At 41.4% G+C, this 13,903-nt stretch overlaps 2 protein-coding genes across 2 annotated transcripts in view; both read left to right on the top strand.

Moving 5' to 3' along the window:
• The window catches only part of LOC137629445 (protein phosphatase 1 regulatory subunit 16A-like), a 423,268-nt gene that overhangs the window by 87,276 nt on the left and 322,089 nt on the right, over window positions 1-13,903 (top strand). The window lies entirely within an intron of this gene.
• The window catches only part of LOC137629444 (negative elongation factor B-like), a 48,480-nt gene that overhangs the window by 1,137 nt on the left and 33,440 nt on the right, over window positions 1-13,903 (top strand). The window lies entirely within an intron of this gene.

The raw sequence follows: 13,903 nt of genomic DNA on the forward strand, positions 1-13,903 counted from the left end.
AATAGGGAAAGTAGCCCAAAATAGAAAGAAATGGAGTTGTAAAGAATAAACTATTTTAGGAAATAACAAGAAGTAAAACAAATTAATATAAATAACTTGTAAATACTATAACATAAACTATGGAACTACAGTGATACCTCATTTATCGCAGTTAATGGGGACCAGAGACCCACCCGGAAGAGGTGAAAATCCGCGAAGTAGGATTGGGACCCTCCCCCATAATTATTGTGTGTTGGTACAAGAATGTTTAAAATACTGTATGTATTTATGTTATGTACAGTATATGTACAGACGCTCCCCAAGATACGAACATCCGTGTTACGAACATCCGGAGATACGAACACAAATTGACAGAAGTCCAAACATGTTCGTAAACATCCGTAGATTTCATCGCAAGTTTAAATTCTCTCTCTCTCTCTCTCTCTCTCTCTCTCTCTCTCTCTCTCTCTCTCTCTCTCTCTCTCTCTCTCTCTCTCTCTCTCTCTCTCTCGTATTTTGATTTTTAATGCAGTTAAATCTTCATATTTCTTTGAAAATTATTAAAAAATCCTTTATATCCTTATTCGATGTTTCAATTATGGGAATAATAACGGATCGGAAGAAAACCACTTGATTTGCCTCTCGCCTTCCGCCAGAAGAAATATAACGTCATCAGACTTTTGGCATTTTTTTTTATTTCTTAACATATTAGAAATATCTTCAAGATGAATATTACATCAGCGCCAATATGTTACAGAAAATCAGTTTCCCTAGTTCTTATTATTAGGTATCATGCGAAATCGTTGTAGCTCTTTCTGTGTGTGTGTGTGTGTGCTCGCTCTGTCAATCGCATACGGGTAGTTAATTCTAAAGCTTCATACAGTATTAAATTTTTCGTTCAATATTAAGCCTTCATATTTCATTAGACATTATTGTGTTTAATTGTGGTTTATTAAAGCACAATCATATTTTTTTTTTAATTTCTTGAGCATTTCAATAATCAACAATTACTTTTGATTTACTTTTGGTTGGGAGATCAGCTGATCTCAAGGTGATGCTGCAGTATTACGATTATGCGCACATATAGTACGAATAACCCTGATTTATATTATTTTCTTGATATTCGAAATCTCTTCATAGTGAATATTACAACAGTGCCAATATATTATAGGGTATCACATTTTCCATACAGTTCGTTGATAGACCTTATTATTTGTTATACACGGAATACGCACCCCCCCCCTCTCTCTCTCTCTCTCTCTCTCTCTCTCTCTCTCTCTCTCTCTCTCTCTCTCTCTCTCTCTCTCTCTCTCTCTCTCTCTCCCCCCCATATTTTGATTTTTAATGCAGTTAAATCTTCATATTTCTTTGAAAATTATTAAAAAATTCTTTATATCCTTATTCGATGTTTCGATTATGGGAATAGTAACAGATCGGAAGAAAATCACTTGATTTGCCTCTCGCCTTCCGCCAGAATAAATATAAAGTCATCAGACTTTTTTTTCTTAACTTTACGGTAAGTTGTACTAATCTCATAACTAATGATACAGACTGCTAAAACACTTGATATTGTTACTCGGTGTTTCAATTATGGGAATGCTGTAATAAGATTACTCGGCAACATAATGAAAGGAAATCATTTGGTTTGTCAGCGCGCTTCCGCCAAATACATGACGTCACAAGATACGTGACGTATACTCTACAAAGAATGATTCCGTCGGTCAAAATTAAAATAAAACAATTCGGTAAACTAACCTGCATTTTATTTAACAATACCAAAACAACCATGAATTAGTTATATGCACAATACTGTACTGTTACATACAGTAAATACAGTATGGTACAAGTCAGCTGATTTGATCAGCATGAAAAGGTAAACATTACAGTATAGTACATAATGCAAATGGCCGCTTGTTTACGTAAGTTTCTAGCCAAAAAAAAAAAAATGGGTAATGGAACAATAAAATAGCTTTCAGTACATTTATTTAAAAAGGAATTAATGTACAGTACTGTACTAAATGTACAGTACACTATATTTACTACAATTTTACTTTAAGTCCGCTGATTCAGAAATGCAGTGCATATGTATGGCCGATTGTTTGTGCAAGTTTCTATTATGTAGAGTGCAGTGCAGGATAATAAAACAACATACTGTACTGAACTTTAAAGTATTATACAGACTACTGTAATATGGTAAAGTAAAATATTTGTAATAACCTATTTTATATGAAATGGGGCTATTTGTTGACTTCCACGGCTGAAAATCGTAGACATCTGAGTTAGGTTACGCCTACCCTAGACCAAAATTTAACACTAACGACTTACGAACAATCCAGCTTACGAACAGACTCTCGGTCCCTATTGTGTTCGTTAGTTGGGGACTGTCTGTATAGTATATTATGCTTAAATCTATTGTATTTAAAGTATAAAATCATTGCAGTACAGTGCTGTAATGTATGCTACATTCATTCACAAATATTTTATATAAATCTACAAATAATATACATTAACTCGCCTGTATATTTTACATAGATCTACAGTTTTTAATTGCTGCATACAAACCATTCACAAACACACACTCACAGATACGATATTATGGTGTTCTAACACTCACCAATGACAGTATCTTCAGCTGTAATAACAACGACGACCTTGCAAATGATGATGACGATGATAAGGCTGAAGACAATGACAGATCTGTACACTTCGATGAATGTGATGATGAATGATGATGATGGTGTTACTGCACAGGTATAATGAGGCCTTTAAAGCTGTTCTGGAAGCACCTCATCATCATCAGATATCGACGCTGGGTCGTCGTCATGTACTTGTGAGAGAGCACCCCACTTGTAGAGGGTCGATGTTCACCCGAAGGCTCTTCTGCTGCAGGCGCTGACAGGGAAGCTGGCTTTTTAAACTTTGTCAAGAACATGGTGATGGGTAGATGCTGTCGTTGCTTTTTCTTTTGTTGCAAAATACCTTTGTATAATGCCATAACCCCATCAACACGGTTGCAAAACTCGATAGCTCGAACCATGTTCTCATCAACTTCTTGTGTAATGTGTTCCAATGCCCTTGCCATATTGCATATATCTTGCAAGTTCTCCAGAGTAAAGCCAGTCTTCTTCATTTCTTCGTCTTACTCTTCTTCACTCTCTTCTTAACTTGCTGACTTTATCATTTCAAGGAGGTCTTCGTCTGTCAGCGGGTCTGAATGGGCCTCGATAAGGCTGTTAGCAAATCCTTCATCCTTAATTATGCTGGCCAGCGTCACCGCCTTCTCCACTGCCGAGTGATGGATTTCGTCAGGAGTGAAGCCTGCGTAATCATGAACAACAGCAGGCCATGATTTCTTTCAACTTGAACTGATGGTTTCTGTTTTCATTTATTCCAATGCCTGCAATGTTGTACTTGTGCCAGTACTTTTTCAAGGTGAAGCCTTCTTCGTTGTCGTCGTCAACTGCCGCGATGAGGCCCTCCATCATGGCACGAGTGTAGAGTGCTTTAAGTGCACGAATGACCCCTTGATCCATCGGCTGTATAAGCGCTGTGGTGTTAGAGAGCAGAAACTCGACCTGCAGCCTATCATACTGCAGGTCTGTTGCATGGCCTCCTTCACAGTCCATCAAGAGAAGGATCTTGAAAGGGAGGCCCTTCTCAGCCAGATACAGCTTTACCTCAGGGTCAAAGCAGTGAATGAACCAGTCGGCTTTCAGGGCTTTAGTTATCCCGGCCTTTGTGTTATTCATCCAGTAGATGGGGAGCATAGCCTTATTTTTATTTTTCTCAAGGCCTGTAGATTTTTTTCCTTATAAATAAGGCCTGGCTTCATCATAAAGCCTGCAGCATTACCACACATGGTAAGTGTGACTTGGTCCTTGTGCACCTTGTAACCTGGTCTGTGCACTTCATCCTTGAAGAGGAATGTACGTGATGGCATTCTTCCAAAAAAGACCTGTCTCGTCCATGTTGAAAACTTGTTTGGGAAGGCACTGGCCATCCTTGATCATTTTTGGAAATTCAGCCTCCATGTAACGATGGGCAGCATCGGTGTCGGCAGAAGCAGCCTCGCCATACAAAGGCACACTTTTGAGGCTTTATCGCTTTTGAAACTTATCGAACTAGCCTTTGCTGGCAGTAAAGCCTCGTTCTCGAGGCAGCGAATCGCTCGTCATAGTGCTAGTATGCTGTGGTTTGTCAGCATCATCTTCATTGGCTTCTTCTTCTTTGTTGTTATCATCGGGCAAGGTTTGATCAAAGAGAGACTTGGCCTTTGTCCTGATCATATTAGTATCCAAACATGTTTTTTTCTTATAATCTATAATCCACAAGGCTAATACAGCTTCCATCTTAACAATTTGCTTATTACACGGCATTACCACATGTTTCGCTTCTTTGTTAAACGTAAATGTCGCAGTTCTGCGGATGTTCACTTCATCTGTCTTTATATAGTGCACAGTATATTCGTTCATGCTATAATGGCGTGCCACCGTCATTTAACTTCTGCTTTCCTTCAATATATCTAAAAGTTTTATCTTTTCAGTGTCTGTCATCATCTTCCTCCTCCTTTTCGGCTCACTAGAGGAATCTTTCATAGAGGCACGGTGCTTAGCAGGCATTTTAATAGCTTCACGAAAGTTAAATGAATCACAGAACACTTCGAACGTGAGATACTTGTAAGAGTACAGTGTAGCGTGAACGAGAGACTGGCAGAGCGGCGGGATACACCAAGGGAAGATGCTGGGAAAGGATGCGATGTTACACAGCCAATCAGCTCACAGGATACATCCACTTGTGCTCTGATTCGTCGATCTTGCACCGGTAACCAATCACGTGCCTTGTCTGACTTCTAGTGGGTATAAGAGCAAGCTTCTCTCCTTGTCTGCCAGCCCGGGAAGCCATTTCTTTCGCTCATCAAGATTAAACATGGCTGCTTTTCGCAATACGGCGGTGTTATTGAATTTTTATTTTTCGACAAAAAAAACCTGCGATGCACTAAGTCCGCGATAGTCGAAGCGCGAAGTGGTGAGGGGTCACTGTAGCCTGAACTAAACAGCATTTGCACCACGTTTGAACTTATGAAGTTTCACTTAATTCAATTGCTGTACATGGTTAGAAAGATTATTCTACATTTTGGTTGCAGTCAGAATAAATTTTAATAGAATAATTTAGTATTGATCCTCCCAGAAGAAAAGGTTTGATGGTTAGAATCAAGTGGCATACATTGTATTACATAAAGAAAGGTGTAGAATGGGAAAATTAGAATGTCAAGGATTGTTAGAATTATGAAGAAAGAAAGCATACACATTTAGCTGATTGAATGATAGTACCAGAAATTAATATCCAGATCAGTGATCAAAAATTAAATAAGTTTATATCCAACACATTCAGATGAGAGTCATGTTTGCATGTTTTGTTTTTGCCAACAGCAATGCCTCTTCTAAAGTGGCAGCCATACAAAGGTTTTGCTCACAGAAAATCAAGCTTAGGGCTGTATATTGGACCATTTGATTAGATGGAGCTTATCTGAGTTGCATAGCTAAAACATCTAACAAGCATAACCTTCTCAACCTTAACATATTTCTATGAACTCCTCCTGATGTTTACATTGCTTCTTTTCCAGAAGCTCGGGTTATTGTACGTTTACTAGAAAAATATTTGAAAATTTAAACATTTTCTCATATTTTCATGATAAATATATGCCCATAGTAAAGGCTGGAATATTTCAGTAGTGAGTGGTAACTTAACGCACCAGAGTCTTTGTCTTCTCACTTTCTCAGTATTGTGGCTTGGGATCAGACCTATCCAGATTGTTTGTTTATGACCACACATTAAGATGTCTTCCCTGCTTTTGTTAGCAATTACTGCATGGAGTGTGCACTGGAGTTGCTTTTAGATCATGATATGCATTCTCTTTGTTTATCGTGGGGGGGGGATTGTGATTTAAGTAACTGTTGTGAATAGTGCATTTCTCTCATGGAAAAGTAGGTTTCAATGGTTGCTGATAAAAGCAACCACAAAGGAAACTTGCTTTTAGTGCAGTGGAAAAGTTGTGGAAGACTAGGCTAATTGATTATATTTGGGATGACGATGCTAATGTCATGCCTCTACCTTGACATTGCTAACATCCTGTGCATAAGTTCAGAAGCCCAGTGGTAATTTTGGTCCTACCTGTTGCCAAACATAACCTGACTCCCTCCCCAAGTTGAGTCTAGTGTTAATAGTTTTTCTTTTAGTAAGAGTTTTGAACGTTCGCTGCACAGCACAGATTTGAAAACACCCTACAGAGCCTCAAATTCCTTAATATCTTTAGATCCCTCTGCCTACAACTCTTGCAAGCCACGATCTTAGTCACTCTATAAGACACCTATCCTAAGGCAGAAGAAAAGTCTGATCTTTATATCCCTTAATTCGCTAAAGCAAGTGCTCCTAAACAACCTCATATTGCATATTACAGTGGTACCTCTACATACGAATTTAATCCGTTCCACAACCGACTTCGGATGTAGAAAATGTTCAGATGTAGAAACGAATTTTCCCATAAGAATACATTGAAATAGGATTAATCCGTGGTTGAGCCCAAAAACCTATGATAACTCCTTAATAAATTATTACACATAATTACACATGACAATATGCACTCTAAATTAGATAATAGACATGTGAAAAAGAATAATTATCAAGAAATAATAAATAAGAAACGGGTTTTTAGCTTGACTTTACCTTAGAAAGTCCAGCGCAGGTGTTGGTCTTGCTACGCAGAGAGGAGACGGACGGGCGGCGAGGAGGTAGAGAGGTTGACTACGATAAACGTACACTACCGTAACTTATTCTAACTTACACAAAGTGAACTTTAACCTAACTTAGCTTATTTATTTTTTTTATTTTTATTTGTTCCGTAACCGAAATACAAACCACGCTATTTACATTGGGTTTACCTTTCGGCGTAGCTGAAATGACGAGCCAATAGTTTTTAACGAGGAGTAACTACCCCCGCGCTAGTTAGCGGGGGTAGGGGAAGGGATAGCTTGCTACCCCTCCCCCCCACACACCGGTGATTTGCTCCACTTCACTTTTGGCTCCGGCGATGAACAGACGTCTGTCCATCGTCCTTGTTGACAGCCTTAATCTTTTTCTGCTTTTTCTTTCAGTTTGTATGTGTGTGTTTTGAAGTTGGCCTCACCCTTATTGTTCACTATGCGCAAGTGCCCTAGAATTGCCGGCCGCCCTTGTGGTACTTTTATGTCGGCCGTGGACACAGATCCTCACACCCTTTGCCCGCAGTGTCGAGGCCGACGGTGTAATAAAGAGAATACGTGTAGTGAGTGCAGGGAGTGGTCTGCCTCCCAGTGGGAGAGGTTTGGCCGCCGGCGTAAGAAGAAGTCCAAGAGAGACCGTTCTCCTTCCGGGGTTGCCTTGAAGGAGGAAGGCTCTCGGGAGTCTTCTTTCGCCGCCCAAACCTCCGAAGCTCCCCCTCGTTCGGTTCCTAAGGAGAGTCCGCCGAGTAGGAGCGCAGGCCCTAGTTCTGTTTCCCGACCTTGGATTGGGGGAGAGGGCGTCGCCTCCCATAGTAGCGGGGCGGTTCCCCCTCCTCCTCCGGGGGAGGTTGTTGCTAATGAACATTTGTCTAATGATGATCTTTTTCAGATTTGGGCTTCCCTGGGGCTTAAGGGCCTGCCCTCGAGGGTATCCCTGATTGACCTTGTCCAGTTAGGGGCCGCTGTTAAGCAGTCCCCGGTGATAGCAGAGGTAGATCCTCTGTCTATCGTCGACGTCGTGGTGACAGAGGCTTCCGACGGGTCGTGTCAATCCTCTGCAGGTACTGTTGTGGATGATGGTGCTGACGGCTCTCCTCCCCCTTCCGTACATCCTTCGAAGGGGGAAGGGAGTCCCGCGGGCTCTTCTGCTGCCAAGCCTCCCTCTAAGGGGAGTGCTTTGACTGAGACTCCCCTTCGGAGGACTGATGGTCCTGACGATCTTCCTCGTGACCGCCTTCGCCGTAAGGCTCACCGTCCGCTGCGCCGCAAGGGCCTCCCGTCTCCCTATAAGGGTGCTAAGAGGCGCCTTTTTTAATCTTCGCCTCCTTCCTCCGAGGGGGACTCTCCTCGCCGTAAGCAGCCTGCAGCTCCAGCTTCCTTAGACCTCCCTGGGGATCGGTCTCCTACGCCTTCCAGACCTTCAGCTTCTGGTGCAGATGTCCAGCAGCCTGACCTCGTCACCCAATGGGCAACGGTCCCTTCGGGGCAAAAGGATTCTTCCATTGCGCGTCAGGGTTCCCCTGCGCGCCCTTCTGCAGTGTTAGCGCACAGGCGCTCTCCTGTTCGTCAGCGCGCTCCTGTTCGTCAGCGATCTCCTGTTCGCCAGCGCTCTCCTGATGATCGCCCCTCTTCTCGCCAGCGCTCTCCTGAGGACATCCTTCAGCCTGTTGAGCGCCCAACGCGCCAGCGTTCCCCTGCTCGCCCTTTTGCAGTGTTAGCACACAGGCGCTCTCCTGCTCGTCAGCGCTCTTCTGACCGTCAGCGCTCTCCTGTTCGTCAGCGCGCTTCTGATGACCATCGCCCCATTGCTCGCCAGCGCTCTCCTGTGGACTCCGAATATCCTGCGGTTTCTGTTGTGCGCCCTGCGCACCATCAGTCTCCTGAGCGCTCTAATTTGGCCAAGGACTCTTCTCCTCGTCCTAGAGCTAAGAGCAGTCCAGAAGGCATATCTGCACTTTGCAAGTCGGTTAAAGGGAAACACTGTGGCGTTAATGTGCGACAACGCCACGGTAGTAGCCTACATAAAGAAGCAAGGGGGCATGAGATCGAAGGAACTGTGCGACCTCGCCATAAGCATCCTACATTGGGTGGACGAGCAGCAGGTGGTGCTGCTAGCAAGGTTCATCCCCGGGAAGAGAAACGTGCTAGCCGACGGCCTCAGCAGAATGGGTCAGATAGTGGGGACAGAGTGGTCTCTACACCCAGAGGTAGCCAGACTCATCATTCAACGCTGGGGCTCCCCGGTGATGGACCTCTTTGCAACAAAGCTCAACGTCCAACTACCGGTCTATTGCTCCCCGGTACCAGACCAAAAGGCAGCCCTAGAAGACGCCTTCCAGCACAAGTGGGACAACTTGGACGTGTACGCTTTTCCCTCCTTCACGCTGATAAGGCAGGTGCTCAACAGAGTAAGGGCCTCCCAAAACCTAAGGATGACTTTGGTAGCGCCCTGGTGGCCGGAGAGAGAGTGGTTCGCGGATCTAAAAGACCTAGCGAGCCAACCACCTTGGCCTCTGCCCGCCAGGTCAGACCTCCTGCGTCAACCTCACTTCCTCAGGCTCCACGACAACCCTCTCTCTCTTCGCCTTCACGCCTGGAGACTATCGAGCGGCTCTTGAAGAAGGAGGGGTACTCCTCCGCCACAGCTAAGAGAATGTCCCTATACCTGAGAAAATCCTCTACCGTGGTATACCAGGCGAAGTGGGCCTCCTTCACGAAGTGGTGCTCGGAGAAACACATAAGACCGCTTAAAGCTTCGGTCCCGGACATAGCTGAGTTTCTAGTGTACCTTAGGGATGAAGTAGGAATGTCAATCCCAGCCATTAAAGGAGTACGAGCCGCCTTAGGCCAAGTCTTCCTCCTGAAAGGCATCGACCTGGGGACCTCGAGACACATAGCGATGCTGATTAGGAGTTTCGAGCAGTCCTGCCCTCCTCAAGCTAGGAGAGTGCCCAGGTGGGACCTGGCCAAGGTCCTGAAAATGATAAGTCGTCCTCCCTTTGAACCCCTGAAAGATATCGGGGACAAAGACCTCACCCTCAAGACCGTCTTCTTGCTAGCCTTGGCTTCGGCTAAGAGAGTGGGCGAGATCCATGGTCTGTCTTACGACGTTGCGCACTCCAAAGGGTGGAAAGAAGTGTCCTTCAGGTTCGTACCCTCCTTTGTGGCGAAGACTCAGAACCCAGCAGTCTGGGACCCGAGGTTTGAAGGTTTCTCAATTCCGGCCATTCCCAAGACAGGCAATACAGAAGACTTGAAGTTATGCCCAGTACGGACGTTCAGAAAGTACCTGGAAAGGACGGCTCATCTCCGACCAGGTACCAAGAACCTCTTCGTTTCCACAGGTGTTAATAAGAAACAAGTCTCCAAGAACACCATTTCCTTCTGGCTGAGACAAGTCATCGCTAGAACCTATGAAGAGGATAAAATGGCAGTGCCAGGCACTCCCCGCCCCCATGACATCAGGGGTCTGAGCACCTCCTTGGCCTTTGAGAGAAACATGGCGGTGGGGCAGATCCTGCAAGCAGGCACTTGGTCGCACCAGTCGACCTTTACTGCCCACTACCTCAAGGATTATTCAAGAAAATCCTTGGACGGGTTCTCCATTGGGACAGTCATTGCCGCCCTCCAAACTGTGTAGCGGTAGGCCAGAAGATGTCCCCAACGGTGAATAAATTCTTCGCGACTTCATCAGGAGAAAATCACCAGAAGAAATTTTAAGAGGTGAGTCTTAGATAATAGCGTAAGGTTCCGCAGTTACCCGCACTCCGCTCTCTGATAGGCCCCGCATTCCATAGCCCTCTAGGCACTATGTGCCGAGTCAAGTGGCAGAATAGCACTCCCGCCTCCTAAAGTATAAGTCTCCAAGAAAAGTAGTTCTCGGTGAGTATTTGTGTCGGAACAAATAAAAAATTTTAAATAATTTTTATTTTTCCTAACATACTCACCGAGAACTACTTTTCGGGTAATGGCCCTCATTTCCGTCCCCGAGTGCCATACTTCCATTGCCAAGTTGGGCTAAGCGCCGAACTTAATGGGGATGCTGACCCAGAGATGCAGTGACCTGCCCTAATCCTGCCCTCAGGGCGCATTCTCTGGCGGCGGGGGTAAACCTATATAGAATGGAGTAGAGGGGGTAACGGCGGGAAAAACCTTGGTCGAGATTGAGAGATCACAAGTGACTCCAAGAAAAGTAGTTCTTGGTGAGTATGTTAGGAAAAATAAAAATTATTTAAAATTTTTGATATTTTAACCATTATAGCTTAGGATAGTAAGCTAGAAGGGAAATAGGAAAGACACATACTTGTGTCTCCTGTCCAGCCAATTGCTGTGACCTCCCCCAATATTAAGGTTATAGAGTTTCCTTATCAAGGTAAAATCAAAAGAGAAGGGTTCTAACCTCTAGGGATAGAATAAGTATACTAACACTGACCCTTCTTAAATTATTTAATATTGTGGGGTAAGTTATTAACTGATTACTTATCAGTGTATTGAAGGAATTCTTTTCTTTCAATATAGGATTGGTCTCAGCAATAGTCTGTGCCAGGATACACAAGGTATGTTGGAAAATAACTACTGTATAATATATACTATAGTTTTCTGTCTGCAGTATATACTATACTGCAAATATACTGGCTACTGTATAATCATATACTGTAGTTCAGCCGGCATGTTGCTGGCTAGGTTAGCACATGGCGGCACGGTCCGGCGTCGCCGGCTGGGTATTACCTGGCGGCACCGGTCCTTGAGTTAGTACCCGACGGTACCGAGCATGGAGGGGCAGGAAATGGTCCTGTATCAAGTGTAGGAGAAGGCGGCAGGATTGCCGCCACTTCCACACAAGGGTGAAACTTTGTTTCAGTATCGGCGCCATACTAGGCGGAAGAAGAATATCTATTCTTCAGCCTAGGGTCTGCTGAAACAGGACTAGTCTTCTAGACCGCAGGGGAGAAGGTATGTATATATATATATATATATATATATATATATATATATATATATATATATATATATATATATATATATATATATATATATATATATATATACACACATTCATACATATATATATATATATATATATATATATGTATATATATATATATATATATATATATATATATATATATATATATATATATATATATATATATATATATATATATATATATATATTAACATTATATGCATGCACAGTATATGTATTTTTTTCTATTTATATGAATATGTACAGTATATATATATATATATATATATATATATATATATATATATATATATATATATATATATATATATATATATATATATATATATATATATATATATATATATATATATATATTATATATATTATATATACATATACTATATATATATTATATATATATATTACATATATTATATATATATATATATATATATATATATATATATATGTGTGTGTGTGTGTGTGTGTGTGTGTGTGCATGATCCACAAAAAACAAACTCTGCAAGGCATTCCTTTGAAAATTGGGAATTTTAGCTCGGTTGCTTGGTTAAACATTTCAATACCCTGTGATCGTAACATTATTAGCAATCTTTATAAGAATAATTACCATTCTGCAATACATAGATCATAGAGCAACTTGATTAAAGTTTATGTGGATGAGTCATTCACTTGGTGCCAAAAAAAGACAGTTGTTCACTGGTTCATTTAGTCAGAATTTTCTCAAGGGAATGGTCTTCATGTCCAGTTCTGTGAAAATGTTGCAAAACAGATGTGAACATGCAATAAACAAGAGCAAAATTAATATACAGTAAGTAGAAACTTATTTAAACTTGCAAATGATATCTGACAAGTTTTATACATACATACATATACCAAGGCACTTCCCCCAATTTTTGGGGGTAGCCGACATCAACAAAGAAACAAAAACAAAAAGGGGACCTCTACTCTCTACGTTCCTCCCAGCCTAACAAGGTTGATTTAACAACAAAAATGTCTCGTTTAATGCATTGTCTTGCCATTAGTATGTATTTCCCAATTTGTAAATATATTAGTATTCAATTAGCTTAGCTCGGTAGGGGGTATCACTTACATCGTGCTTTGTGCATAAAAGTAAAGAGTACTGTACTATAGGCTTTTTTGTAGTGACCCCCAGGTCTCAGCAGTTCCAGGTAAATTGCTCAAAAAATTATTTCTTGAACTATCAATTTCTCAAAAGACAGATCGCTCGAAAGCCGATATTCTTTAAACTACTCGAAATCCGATTCACATTCTTTAAACGTTCATTAAAAATACTTAACCTTTAAACACCTTTGTTATATACCTTTATCTCAGCTGTTAATAACTATTTTCTAAGACTTACTTTTAGTTGACGAAAAATACTTAAGCGTTAAAAACCACTGATAAGTATCACTATCTTGGCCATTAATGACTTTTTCTGAACATTCAAACATATATTGCCAAATGCAGCCTAAAAGAATCTTTACATACTAATTCAATAGGAGCAATGGTGTGCTGACGGAAATTTTAAAACTGTTCCCTATATTTTTGCTCAACTGTGTGCAGTACATGGCATAAATCAAGTAAAATTATGCCTTTTGTATATGCATTGTTACATTATAAAACAAGAAAATTATAGGAAGTTCCTGGTAGGTTTATAAGAAAAAAATCCCTATGTTCCAGCCTTTGACAATAATGATTGAATTTGAACTGGCCATGGTTAAGAAGGCCATAGAACAAGAAATTCCATCGTGTAAATGTCGTGGGTTCTTTTTTCATTTGTGTCAAAGCCTTTATTGAAAAATTAAAAAAAGGGGCCTAAAGGCTATGTGCTACACTGATGCCAAATTACCTCTTAAAACTTGTCTTTCATCTGTATAGGCATACATAACGGTACCCATTGTTGTGGGCGCATTTGAATATTTTACAGAAAATAGGATTTTTCCAGAATTCTTGAATTCTAGTAGCGAATAAATGTTATTTTGTTTTGTTTTTTAATTATGAAGAATTCTAGTTTGTGGTATTTATTTAACCAAACAATTGCTTTTATTTTCAAATAATGTCTCTTTTTCAGTTCAAATGCTCGAAAACAAAATACTCAAAATCATTTACTTTTGAGCAATCTGTCTTTCGAGCAATTGATAGTTCGAGAAATAATTTTTCAAGCAATTGATTTCGA

The sequence above is a fragment of the Palaemon carinicauda genome, chromosome 37 (genome assembly GCF_036898095.1).
Source record: "Palaemon carinicauda isolate YSFRI2023 chromosome 37, ASM3689809v2, whole genome shotgun sequence".
Taxonomy (NCBI): Eukaryota; Metazoa; Arthropoda; class Malacostraca; order Decapoda; family Palaemonidae; genus Palaemon; species Palaemon carinicauda.